We start from the raw sequence: 12,967 nt of genomic DNA on the forward strand, positions 1-12,967 counted from the left end.
GACCCTGACTCAGAGGGGGCAAGCTTGAAAAAAAATAAAAGTATTTCAACTACCCCTAATTTCCATCTTTTCTCCCTGTCTTAGCAAGAGTTTCTATTGCTGTCAACAAAACACTAGGACCAAAATGCAAGTTAGGGAGGAAAGAGCTTATCTGACTTACACTTCCACATCATTGTACATCACCAAAGGAAGTCAGGACAGGAACTCAAACAGGGCAGAAACCTGAAGGCAGGAGCTGATGTAGAGACCATGGAGGTGCACTGCTTGCTGGCTTGCTCCTTATGGCTTTTGCTCAGCTTGTTTTCAAATAGAACCCAGGACCACCAGCCCAGGGATGGTCCCACCCACAATGGCTGAACCCTTTCGCTTTACAGCCAGATGGGATAGAGTCAATTTCTCAACTGAGGTTCCTTCCTTTCAGTTAATTCTAGCTTGTGTCCAGCTGACCTAAAATTAGCCAGCATGCTCCCTAACTTTACATACTCCAATTTTCACTTGAGACTATACTTTACCATAAAGAAGACAATCCAAAGACAGCATGTGTATTACAACAGTACAGAAGACACAGGAAGTACCGTATTAGTTACTTTTCTCACTGCTAAGCTAACAGAGCTGCCCCAGGAAGGATGGGTTTGTTTGGGCGCAAAGTCCTACTGTATTACTGTAGGCAAATCATGGATACAGAAGAGTGAGACAGCTGGTTTCATTGCATCCACAGTCGGGAAACAGAGAGGAGAGCATGCTCAGCCCACTTTCTCCTTTTTTATTCAATCCAGAATCTCAGCCCATGTGGGATAGTGCTTCACAGTTAAAGCAGATCTTCCTTCCCTTCTCAATTACTGAATCTGGATGATCTCTAAAGACACACAGAGTCTTGTCTCCTACGGAAGTCTAAATTCCAAACTGCCAATCAATATGAACTAAGACAGCACCACTGAAGGGGCTCTAACATGGCAAACATAAGTCTGGCTGGCCTTGCCTTTCCCCCATTCCCAAAGCTAGCCACCAAGGTCTATTCCCCTATTTGACCACTTCCTCCTCCTCCTCAGGCTGGCCATCAAAGTCCAGCTATCAAAGTATTGAAGTCCAGCAAACAAAAACCCCCTTGTGGCTATCCCAATTAACCTGTCCAATCAAAATTAAACCAACTGATCCTAACACACACACACACACACACACACACACACATTGCATATGCATACACACACATACACAAATGCTCTACAGGCTTGCCTACAGCCCCATCTTATGGAAGCATTTTCTTTCCCTTTCCTCGGGCGCCATTAGCTTGTGCCAAATTGACATAAACTATCCGAACACACAATTTAAAATTTTCATATATGTATAAAACATATTTTGATCAAACTCACTTTCACTCTCCCTCCATTTCATATACATCCTCCTCCCTGTTTTAATAACACACTGAATACAATTACTATTGCCTGTAAGCATACAGGTGTGGGGCAATGTACCAGAACATGGTCAACCTACCAATGCTCACAATCCCAAAGAAAATGACTCTTCCTCCCCTAGGAGACACAAACTGTCAAAAGGTCCTCAGTGCAGGGAATGGATAAATGGACATGTGAAACTGAAGTGAGCAGAATTTTCCCGTGTCCATTTACCCACTGACAGCATACAGAGCATTTCTAACCCTCCAGAGGGTTTCCAACATGCCCGTTCCCAAGCACTGTGATCAACAACCTGGAATAATCACTACTCTGACTTCCACCCTCCACAAGCTGTTGTACTTGTTTTCCAGTGTGGCATGATCTCTTGTGTGCCTCCTGATGCCTATGAGATCGCTAGACACTTCTACTGCTTTGCAATGCTTCATTTTTTTAGATACATCACAATTTATTAAGCTATTCTGCCGCTGTACCTTTGTGGTTATTATGCATAAGGATACCATGAACATTCTTTTATGTGATTTTTAATAAACAGGTACATTTGTTTCTCATGAGTATAGCAGCTGGACCATGGATGGGACTGGACAAAGTCACAGTGTGTCAAAGTGACTTAAGTGCCATTTTACATTCCTACCAATATAACAGTTCTGGCTAGTCTACATCCACAACACTAGCAGGGATCATCTTTTATAGTCAACCATTCTGGAAGGTGTACAGTAGTATCTCATTACAAATAGCTTCTTCATGTCTCTACTTTGCTCTTCATTCTCTTAGTGACTTGAGATTTTAAAGAAATCTAAAGGCAAACATTAATCATTTTTAAGGTCATTGTTTTTAAGGTTACTGCTTTCTTAATCCTTTGAATAAATCTGGCTAATCTACCTATGAGTGCTGATTTGTGTTTAAGATTTAAAGGCTTCTGCAGCATATTCAAACTAAATGAAATCCTGCAACTGTACCAAGTTTCCACTTTCACCCTGAGTCCACTGCCCTGCAATGTGTTCTGCTGTGAAAGCTGAGTTATTCTAATGCTAAAAACATTTGCATGAACCATTCGCAACCAGCTAACTTCATCAGTGATTGCTTCCACATTAAATCACTTTTGTGCAAATATATGCATGCCCAAAATAAACTGGGGGTGGAAGCATGTGTCTATAATCTCATCATTTGAGAGCTGAAGGCAAAAGGATCAAAAATCCAGATCTGCTTCAGCTACATAGAGAATCAAGAACATGACACCTGGTCTCAAAATAACAAGAAATATAAGAAAAACATTCTAATACCAACTCTCCCAGCTCTATTCAGTTTTCCCAAAAGAAAAATATCTGATTCTTTCCACTTCCTTCCAACCATCACAAAGAATCCAGCTAGCCCTTCCTCTTAGCCAATAGTACCTCCAATTCCCAACCATTTAATTACAAAGTTTACAATTGCTCTGTAGAGGACCTCTGCCTTTGCCTCTGCCTCTCTTCCTCTCTGCCCCTTCTTGCCCTCCTCTGCTCCTTCCCCCCTGCCTCTCTCTCTGGCCCCCTCTGCTCCTCTGCCCCCCTTCCCCCCCCTGCCTCTTCCTCTGCCTCTGCCTCTCACACCCTCTGGCTCTTCACACCCAATTCATTTCATATTCTATTCTGATTTCAAAACTTATGGAATGTAAACTCAGCTCTGCAGCTGCTTATATGCAGCCTATACCACCAGGTCTGCATTATAAAATGGTCTTCTTTACATTCTGTCGCTAAGGATACCTCTCAAGAACGGAAGGAGGCATGGTACCTCATATTAGTCTGTAATCCCAGCACATGATAAACTGAGGTAGGAAGATAACTTTATAGTTGAAGCTAGCTACACAGCAAGTTCCAGGCCAGAATCCAGCTAGCCCTCACTCTACAGAGTGAGACCCTATCTCAAAAATAAATAAATAAATAAGCAAGCAAGCAAGCAAGCAGAACAGAGTTCTAAAAGAGTCATATTACTCCATGTCTTAGTTAGAATTTCTACTGCTGTGATAAAACACCATGACCAAAAGCAATGAGGGAAGAAAGGGTTTACTTCAATTCTCAAGTCTCTGTCAAAGCAGATCACTGAGTTTTGAAAGTCAGGGCAGAAACTCAAGGCAGGAATCTGGAGACAAGAACTGAGGCCATGCAAACATGGATGCTGCTGACTGGCTTGCTCCCATGGCTTGCTCAGCCTGCTTTCTTATACAACCCAGAACCATCTGTCCAAGGGTAGCACCACCCCTCAAAGGCTGGGCTTCCACAATCATTAATCAAAAATATGACCCACAGACTTGGCTACCAGCAATCTGATGGAGGCATTTTCTCAACTGAGGTTTCTCTTCCCAGGGAGGAAAGACAAGTTGACAGAAAAGAACAACTAGGACTTCCAACTTGATAAATCCTTACTGCCCAAAGCATAAAATGAGTCTTAGCTAAGAACTCACAGCCTGGACCTAACTTTTCCTGTCCCTCCCCTGAAAGGATATGTATCCTCTCATTTATCCTGCCTTGAGGTTCCTTCCTTGAGATGTACTTTCACAGGCAGGCCATCCTTATGCTCTATTTAGCTCTGTTCCTCACTTGGCCAGGCCCATCACAGCACATTCCCACAGTTGTCTGTTCCCACCACTATTATATCTGAGTGCTTAACACACTGTAAGTTAATAATCTATTCAGACACCTAGTCTTCAGGCTGGACTTGGGCCTCTTCTTGAATGCCAAAGAACAGATTAGGAAATAATTCTACATTCCAAGGAGGCAAAAAGAGCTGATGAAAATAATAAATGTCATGGCATTTCTATTTATGTCATTTTTTTTCTATAAAGACTGAAAAATTATTAGTCTATCTTAACAATCAACTGCACTAAAACCAGTTTGCTTGTTTTAATTCATCCATCAAATTATTCTCTCAAAGAATTTAATCATGGTTGGGAAGATAGCTCAGTGGGTGAAATGCTTGCCACATGAGCATGAGGGCCTGAATTCAGATCCCCAGCACCCAAGTCTGGCAGCATGTGTGTATGTTGTTTTTAAAACAGAATCCTAAACTACCAAATGAAGACTCAGGAGCCAGATGCTGTGGTAAAAGCCTGCTAGCTCAGAGAGGCAGAGAAAGCACCCAGCTGACCTTCCTACTCCACTAACCTCCTGGAAGGAAAAAAAAGAAAGGACTTAAATGCCCTTTAACTCAAAGACCCTCCTTTCTGTTGAGCTCTGTTCACTCCCTGCCTGCTGCTTACTTGCTCTGCTCTTGACCTTTATTTAGCTCTTAAAGGTGTGTGCTACGATGCCCTGTATCACAAGTACTTGTTTATAGTAAATGGAAAGCTGTAGAATCAAAGGCTAAGGATACCACATTAGAAACCAGTTTTCATAGTTCACAATCTCTGGGTCCACACTGTAATCAAATATCCTGCAACCTGTATGTATGTAATCCAAGCACCAGGAGGCATTAAAGGATGCTCAGAGACAGAGAAAGCACCAGAGGCTTGAAAGCAATAAATAAATAACTAATCAATCCAATCTAGTTAACCAGTGAGCAGACTCAGTAAGACCCTTTCTCAAAAGATAAAGCCTTTCCATGTGCATGCCCTTGCACACACACACATATTGAGGCCTGTCCCCCTGCCCCCAAGTATAGCTGTAGCCATTTTATCCCATGCCTGCCAGTCATTGATGCAGAAATATAGCTTGACTCTGAACAGGGTCATGCCCACCACATATGTTATGTTCTCAGATTTGTTAATATTAAGAAATTTCCTAACCATAAGCTCCACTTAAGACCAATCAGAATATAGATCAGTTAGAACTGTTCTGTCGAGCTAGTCGAAACAGCCTGAGTCAGAGCTGATAACAAGGCAGCACTTCCTGTACCTGTCCATGAGCTCACTGTGGTTTCTTCCTTTATAAACTGGCCCTGAAAAATGTTCAAAGTCCAGTCTTAGCTCTAGTCTAGGCTGTGACCCTGATCCATCAGTCTTGGGGTATATGCTCAATAAACTATTCTTGCTTAACTGAGACTTGAGTGTGAGTGGCTTGTGTGGTGATTCCTGAACCCCAACATATCCACACACCATACACAAAAGAATTTAATAAAAACTAAAATTACTGACTTGTGTTTCCTGGTAGGTATAAAAGCTCTATATTTTAAAAGAGTTCTTAGGAATACTGGACATCAAAATTGCACAGCAGAGCACTTTCTTACAGTTCTAACACTTACTCAAGAGATTGTCTAGAACCACCTAGTTTGAAGCCAGCATGGATTACAGATTCAGTTCTAGACTAACTTGCACTACAGATCAAACTGCTATCTTAAAAACAAAATAGAATAAACATACTACTTGACCAAAGTAACTGTAGCCACTACCACAGATGTCTAGGGTGCTGAAGAATAAATCCTAGTTGTTAATACAACGAAAAGACCTTGAAAACTCAGCTCATCCTTAGCACATGATAGACCTGTATACATATAGTGAAGGTATGGAAGAACACAGGAGCCAGGCTGTGTGGTGAAGGACTGTAAACTCAACTATTTGAAGGGCTGAGACAAGAAGAACATCCCAAGCTCAAGACCTTCCTGAGCTAAAGAATGAATTCAAGACTAACCCTGGTTCTTTAGAGTCACAGAACTTATGGAGGTAATGTATTGAAATGACTTACTCAGCCTAGGTGTTTCAGATGGAATCCTAAAGATGTAGGTTCCAACAGATGTGCTGGTAGTAAGTGCAAACAGGCAAAGAACGAACTCTTCCTTTTTCCACTGTCCTTATATAGGCCTCCAGCAGAAGGTTTGTACCAGATTAAAGGTATGTACCACCATGACTGGACCTAAGCTTTTCTTGGAACTTGTTCTGTCCCAGGATGGCCTTGAACTCAGAGATCTGCTTGCCTCAGTCTCTTGGGATTAAAGGTGTGAACCACTTTGCCTGGACCAAAGCTTTTTACAGCCACAATGCCTCATGATTTGGAACAAAACAAAACAAAAACAAACAAACAAACAAAGCCTGTATCTTCCAGCCTGGCTGGAAGATGTGGATCACAGGTGTGCCCTCCATTTCTGGACTGTAGCTCCTTCCATAAATAGTCAAGTTGACAAATGGGAATAGCCATCATACCTGCCTGTTTCTAACAATTGAAAGGAGGTTGGGAATAGTTCAGTGATAGAGTACTTGTTTAGATTCGAAAGCATTCGATCCCCAGTACAAGAAAAAAAGAGAAAGGGGGCTGGAGCCACAGGCTGGACTCACAATGCCAGCTGTATAGTTTAGGACAAATGACTTAAATGTCAGTGTGCTCCGGTTTCCTCACCTGTAAAGTACACACTTTACACTGGTGTTGGGTGACTGAACTGACACACCACCAAGCAGAGTAGTATACACTAATAAATGTCAATTCTTACCACACCATTTTTAAGTCTTTTATGTGATGTCTCCCCTCCCTTAAAAAACCTCAATGAATGTCATCTCTATTCAGAGACAAGGCACCTCACAGAAGTTACACAATTACCACATTTTAAGAAGCAACCAAGTTACGGCTACATATAACCTCAATCCTAGGCCAAACTGACCCTATTTCCCCAGATTCAATTTGGAAGAGTCCCTCCTAACATCTGCAGGAGCCGACCTTTAGACCTGGTGGGAAGAGAGATCCCCAACATTTGCTCAACTTACAGCCACGTGTAAATCACAGTGCAAGACACACTGGGCACCCGAGATAGACACTATCTGGACTGAAGCTAAGTGCTCCCTGCTTTTTCAATTTCTTTACTAATTCAAACCCATACAAGCATAAAGCCTGGAGTGATGATAGCTCAAAGGTTAAAAGCACTTACTGCTCTTCTAAGGGGGGCAGGGTTGGGTTCCCAGCACCCACATTAGGCGACTCAAAAACCATCTGAAACTCCAGCTCCTGCACATTGCATAGTGAATATAAACTCATGAAGCCTCACATACGCAAATACAAGTTTTTTTTAAATACACGAATTTGCTAAGGCTTTCATCAAAATAGTATTTTAAAAAGTAGTCCAACTTTTTAAACTTTCTTATGACAGGTGTTTCTTTGCCAAAATACGTGATAGATATGAATGGGAAGCATTTTATCTTGTTAATGCCTTCACCAATTTCTATTTCAATCCTTTTCCTGGACTTAACTGAATGCAAAACTCAGATTTGTCTACATGCAATCACAGGCGACTAAACCTTCAGGCAAGATCCAGGAAACAAAACAGCTTCACAACCACAAAGAAACACTCAATGTCTTGTCTTTATTGCTTCTGGTCAAACATAATCTTAGATGTTAAGATACAACCTGAAAGACCAAACCTGCCAGGTGGGCGTGGTGAAGCTCGCCTGTTTATCGCACCAATATGAGGGCAGAGGCAAGCAAGGACCATGAATTGGGAGGTCAGCCCTTTGAAAGAGCGAATGCCTATAAAAAGACAAACTGGACTCGACATCAGCCTTCAATGTAGCCTCTTCTGTGGCACTGCCACCTAGACCTAGGGCACACCTCTGTCACCCGCAAGAAACAAACAGCTTGAACCCTTAAAAACTCCGTTGTGGGCTTTCCACGTGGCGACCCCTGGGAAGCCTTGTGCACCTGGAATCTGATCCCCGGCACACCTTAGGCGGTGTCTGGGGACCCAGCAGCTCCCGGGTTTCGCCGAGGTGTGGTGTGGACAGGAAGGTGGCTGTGAGGACAGACGGGGCACCCGACGCTCCTCGACCACGCAGCCTGCTCAGCTCCGGAGGCCTCCGCCTCCCTAGAGTTGCTCGTCCACCCAATTCGGCGAGTGACCGTCCCCCAGGGCCCACCCGAGAAGGCCTGGTCTCGGGAAAAGCGGCCGAGCCGCAGCTCCCCATCCGCCCACTCGGGAAAAATCCCTTGGCCGCCGCCATGTTCCCCGCGCCGAAGCCCGCACCTGACACCGCGGGCCGCGCACCTGGGATACGCCGGGGGAAAACGCGCGTTGTCGCGGGGACACTGGGACTAGACTGCGACTCCACGGGGGTCACAACCTGCGAGAAGAACCCGCCGCTAATTCATCCCGAAGCGGGGAGGCGTCGAGCCCGTCGCCTTAGTAATGCGTCCCTCCAGGCTCCACCCAGATTGGCTACTGGTGCTGTGACGCAAGGCGTCTCCGCTGCGTGGGAAGCTCTTGAGTCGGGCGCTCCGCCCCTGCTCCGCGGCCGGGAGAGACCCCAGGCTTCAGCTAGGCTCCTTTAAAGGAGCCGCGCCCTAGATCAGTCTGTCCAGCTGCAGAGCTGCCTGCCAAAGCCTGTAGGGTAGAGGAGCAAGAAACCAAAAATTAGAACTCAGAGATGATCTCCGGGGAACCTAATAGCTACGCAGGGGATGACAAATCTAGAGCACTCATTTGCAAGCCTAACGTTTACTCCCGGAATCAAAGAGCACATTGGCATCCAGCCAATTCTAGAACCTGAGTTTCTGCTGTTGCAAAACTCAAGGCACCTTCAACGCCTGAGGTTGCCTCGTGGAAAACAAATTGGAGGGAATCATTTGCAACTCTTACTTTCTTGCCCCAAGTAAAGAGCAAATTATCACGCAGCCAGTTCTAGAACCCGGGTCCTGATGGTGTAAAACTAAACGCCCCTTCTTTCTTTGCATGATGGAAAACATATCAGAGACACTAATTTACAAGCCTTATTTTCTTGCCCCAGGTAAAGAGCAAATCCACATTCTGTGGTGCACAACTGTTGCTAATTCAACAGTGTTTACTCAACTCTCAACTTTTCCTCCTCCTCTGGATGGCCCAACGGTTTTTGTTGTTGCTGCTGTTGTTTTTGGTTTGTTTTGGTTTGGTTTTTTTTGTAGGATACTCCTCGTGAAAGGGCATTGTGCCTTTCTACAGTGTTGGATCTGACTCCAAACCTGCCAAACTAAGCATCTGGATGCTAGAGACTGGTTAATTTAACCTCTTTGCATTTCCCCTGCACAATACATTCTTGCTGACTTTTAACAAATAATAAAAATCTTTAAAAATAATAAACGTCCACACAGAGCCTTTCAACAGCCCTTCATGTATGTTTATACATTTAATCTGCTTATTTAACATGAAACAGAGAGAAATGAGTTAAGTTTAGGGTAGCCTTGTGTGGTAGTGCATGCCTGTAACCCCAGCAGCCCCCATAAGAAAGCCAAGAGACTGCCTCAGCAAGACTCTTAAATTTTAAAAAAGAAATGCAAGGTATCTTCCCGAAGAGAAACAGCATTGCATATCTTGACTTTTATTCAATATTTAAGTATTTGTGATGTGCCACAATCGTATTAGGAAGCGAAAAATACAACAAAGGAAAAACACCAGTACAAAAATTCAGTTATCCCTATGAGGTTGAATAAACCTCATTTTTGTCTCTAAACTCAAGAGTTCTGGAAAATCTTAGGTTTTTTTAAGGTTTGTCATTGTTTTGGACTGAACATGGTGATCCCCCAGAACCTCTCAAGAATGCACTGCTGTGAGTTCTCTGAGGACTTGAGGAGTCTATACGTAGCCTTCCCTCTACTGGAGATTCTTCTTTTGTTCTAATGAATTAAAGGGGAATGGATACTTGGGACTCCAAGAGAGCTACATCAATTTAGATCCTTTAACCAACATTTCTCAAAAAAGAAAAGAAAAAAATCAGGGTACTTTTCTTTCCCTGGTGTGTGGTTATTTAAGACAAAAAAAAAAAAAAAATCTGGAAGGTGGTGGCTCACAACTTTAATCCCAGCACTGGAGAGGCAGAAATAGGCAGATTTCTGTGAGTTCAAAGCCAGCCTTATCTATAGAGAAAATTCCAGGACAGCCAGGGTTACATGAAGAAACTCCAATTTGGGAGGAAAAAAATGTGTGCGTGTGCGTGCTCGAGCACACGCATGTATAATTGTGAGACACGTTGGGAAAGGACTGAAGAAGAAACGTGGATTTTTACATACAGCAGTCTCTACTTTCAGTCCTTGCAGCCTAAGAATCAGCTCAGATCTTGAAATTGGGCAGCAGATTAGAATTTTCCACTGCGGTGATGTCTGAGTCCACTCTTTTACTTATCGCTCATCTGCTGAAACTACATATTATACAGCACCGTTATTGTCTGCCCACATACCTCCTGCCTAAAGAAAAAAAATGCTATGTTCCATCAGCCATCTTCATAAGGTCAGGTCAAGATCCCTGGCTGCCACTTCAACCTTGCTATCCATTAAGGTAATTAGATTGTCACTGCTTCTCAGAACTGTCTCAGCTCTTCTGGCATCTTTCATTCCCCAGTGCTACTATTATAACAACAGTCCCATTAGACATGTCCTGCTTTTAGAAGACAAACACCTCTGAGCTTCTCAATGATGCTGTTACTCTCTGGCAGAGCCTTGAGCCTTGGGGTGATAAGCAATGTCATCCAGGCCCTTGCTGAGGGACAGGGGAAGCCAGAAAAGTTTCTAGTCCAATTGACCAATCCATTTGAAGCTTCTCTATTTTTTTTTTTTTCATTCCTACATTCACATTGTACCATGAGAGCTCTGGGATCTGTCTTTCAACATGGTCATTTGCTTTCCCTGGATTTTAAGAATCAGCCCGGCAGTATATTAGAATTGGCTCCCAGAGCTCGGACCATGGGAGGTGGGACACTAATTTCCCTCCTCAATTGTCAAGATGAGATTTGCCACACAAACTCAAGTAAGTAAACCCTGTATCTTCCAACAAAGTGAAAGAGGCCTGCTTAAATCTAAAGGTTCAAAGTTCTCAAGAAAGCCTCACTCCAAGGCCCAAGGTTCTACTGTTTCTGTGTCAGTACCCCAACTTTGGCATTAGAAATATGTCCAAGATGACAATCTAGCTAGCTCTTAAATTTCTGGAGCTGCACCTAGTCTTCAGTTAGGATGCAAGTATCAAAAGTCCTTTTAAAATCTGCTGAACATTTCTTCCAACTTCAACATGTTGCTTGCTTAAAAATAGCCACCCATTTCCAAGTCCTTACAGTAAGTATTTTCTTCAAACTTGTCAGTCACCAAAGACTATGCAGCTAACATGCTTCTTCTCCTGCACCCTTCCCTTGTTCAGCAAAGTCATCTGCCACGATAGCCCAGGCACTGTTAATACTCCAATAAGTAGCCATGGGAAAGGTTGCCGTTGCCTAGCAATGGAAGTTGTCCTCATTTCCATCCTGTCCTTTTGAGAATTCCATCTTTAGCTGCCTTCCTAGGAACACCTCCTGCTGGTGGCTTCCTGGAAAGAGGGGCTGAAGCAGAGAAGTATGGCCCAGATTAAAGGTGTGTACCACCAAGCCTGGATCTGGGACTTGCTTTGTCCCAGATGGCCTTGAACTCAGAGATCTCCTTTCCTTGATCTCCTGGGATTCATAGTCACTATGCCTCAAGATCTCCATGCCAAGATCCAGGTCAGAAACTTGTATCTCAACAACCTCAAGATCAGGATCACAGGTGAGCCTTCCAATCCTGGATTGTAGTTCATTCCAGATATAGTCAAGTTACAAGCAGGAATAACCACTACAGTGTATGTCTTGCCTTTTTAATTTTGAGGTAGGAAATAAAAATGTACACTACTAAGTTTATAGGATGGTATTCATCTACTCTGCTACCCAGAAGGGTAATTTCTCTTCAGTTTCTAAATCTTTCTTGATTTCCTACAATGTATTATACAGTTGATAAATAGCTCAACCCCATGAGTCTTTGATTTAATAGGCACATCTAATAGGACATTCTCTACAGTGGTCAGGAAAACAGGATCACAAATAGTAAACCCCACACTCTAGTTGTTTTGAGTTTTGCTACTGTTAAATACCTATATGACCATGTAAGTGCTGCTTCTGCTTCTGCTTCTCCTCCCTCTTCTCCTTCTTCCTCTTTCTCCTCCTCAGTCCAAATATGATATAATAAGGTAAAATATGCGCTCAGTGATAGACTTCAGAGAAGGGCCAAGTGAGTTGTTGCCAACAAGACTAAAAACAATTCTCTCCAGTGGTACAGAGTAGAAGGAACCACGGAGCTAGTGAAGGCCACGGACACTTAACTGAAGGCCTGAAGCAACTTCTGCAGCCCACAGCCTTCCTGGTTCAAACAGCATTTGAAATAGGATGTTTTAATTTCCTGAGAGGCAAGTATTGTCGTATTGTCTTTTATAGTTCAGTAATTTGGGTGCTACAGTGAATAAAAGAAGTTTATACTCTCTCTCTCTCTCTCTCTCTCTCTCTCTCTCTCTCTCTCTCATGCACATGCACACGCTCACACACACACTCACACATTAGAATAAAGTTCTGATGATTCTCCTTCCTCTGCTTCACTGGCCTCCATTTCTTGCTCCATGCTAATCTGCCCAGCAGGCATCTCTGGAATGTCTCTGGACAGGTTTTAGTATGGGAGGCACACCGGAACCTCAAATATGCATCTTCCTATGCCCTTCCTGGAGAGTAGGAGGGGTGTGTCAGGGAGTGGTTCAGCATGTGCCTAAGGCCATCTTTCCGTACCTAAGGCTCCACTCTCCAGTGTTGTAGAAGCCACTCCTTCCACTTGTCCCTTGAGACAAGAAGACAAGGTCCAAATGCAGGATAACAA

General features: G+C 43.5%; 1 protein-coding gene across 2 annotated transcripts in view; it reads right to left on the reverse strand.

Moving 5' to 3' along the window:
- The window catches only part of Lclat1 (lysocardiolipin acyltransferase 1), a 118,006-nt gene extending 109,485 nt beyond the window's left edge, over nt 1-8,521 (reverse strand). The window contains exon 1 of one of the 2 annotated variants that reach the window (XM_034514487.2): nt 8,346-8,521. The gene's annotated coding sequence lies outside the window, so the exon portion shown is untranslated. Of the gene's footprint in view, nt 1-8,324 lie in introns of both variants that reach the window. The other variant, XM_034514486.2, reaches the window with a different exon arrangement.
- Between the last annotated feature and the right edge of the window lie 4,446 nt (nt 8,522-12,967).

The sequence above is a fragment of the Arvicanthis niloticus genome, chromosome 11 (genome assembly GCF_011762505.2).
Source record: "Arvicanthis niloticus isolate mArvNil1 chromosome 11, mArvNil1.pat.X, whole genome shotgun sequence".
Lineage (NCBI taxonomy): Eukaryota > Metazoa > Chordata > Mammalia > Rodentia > Muridae > Arvicanthis > Arvicanthis niloticus.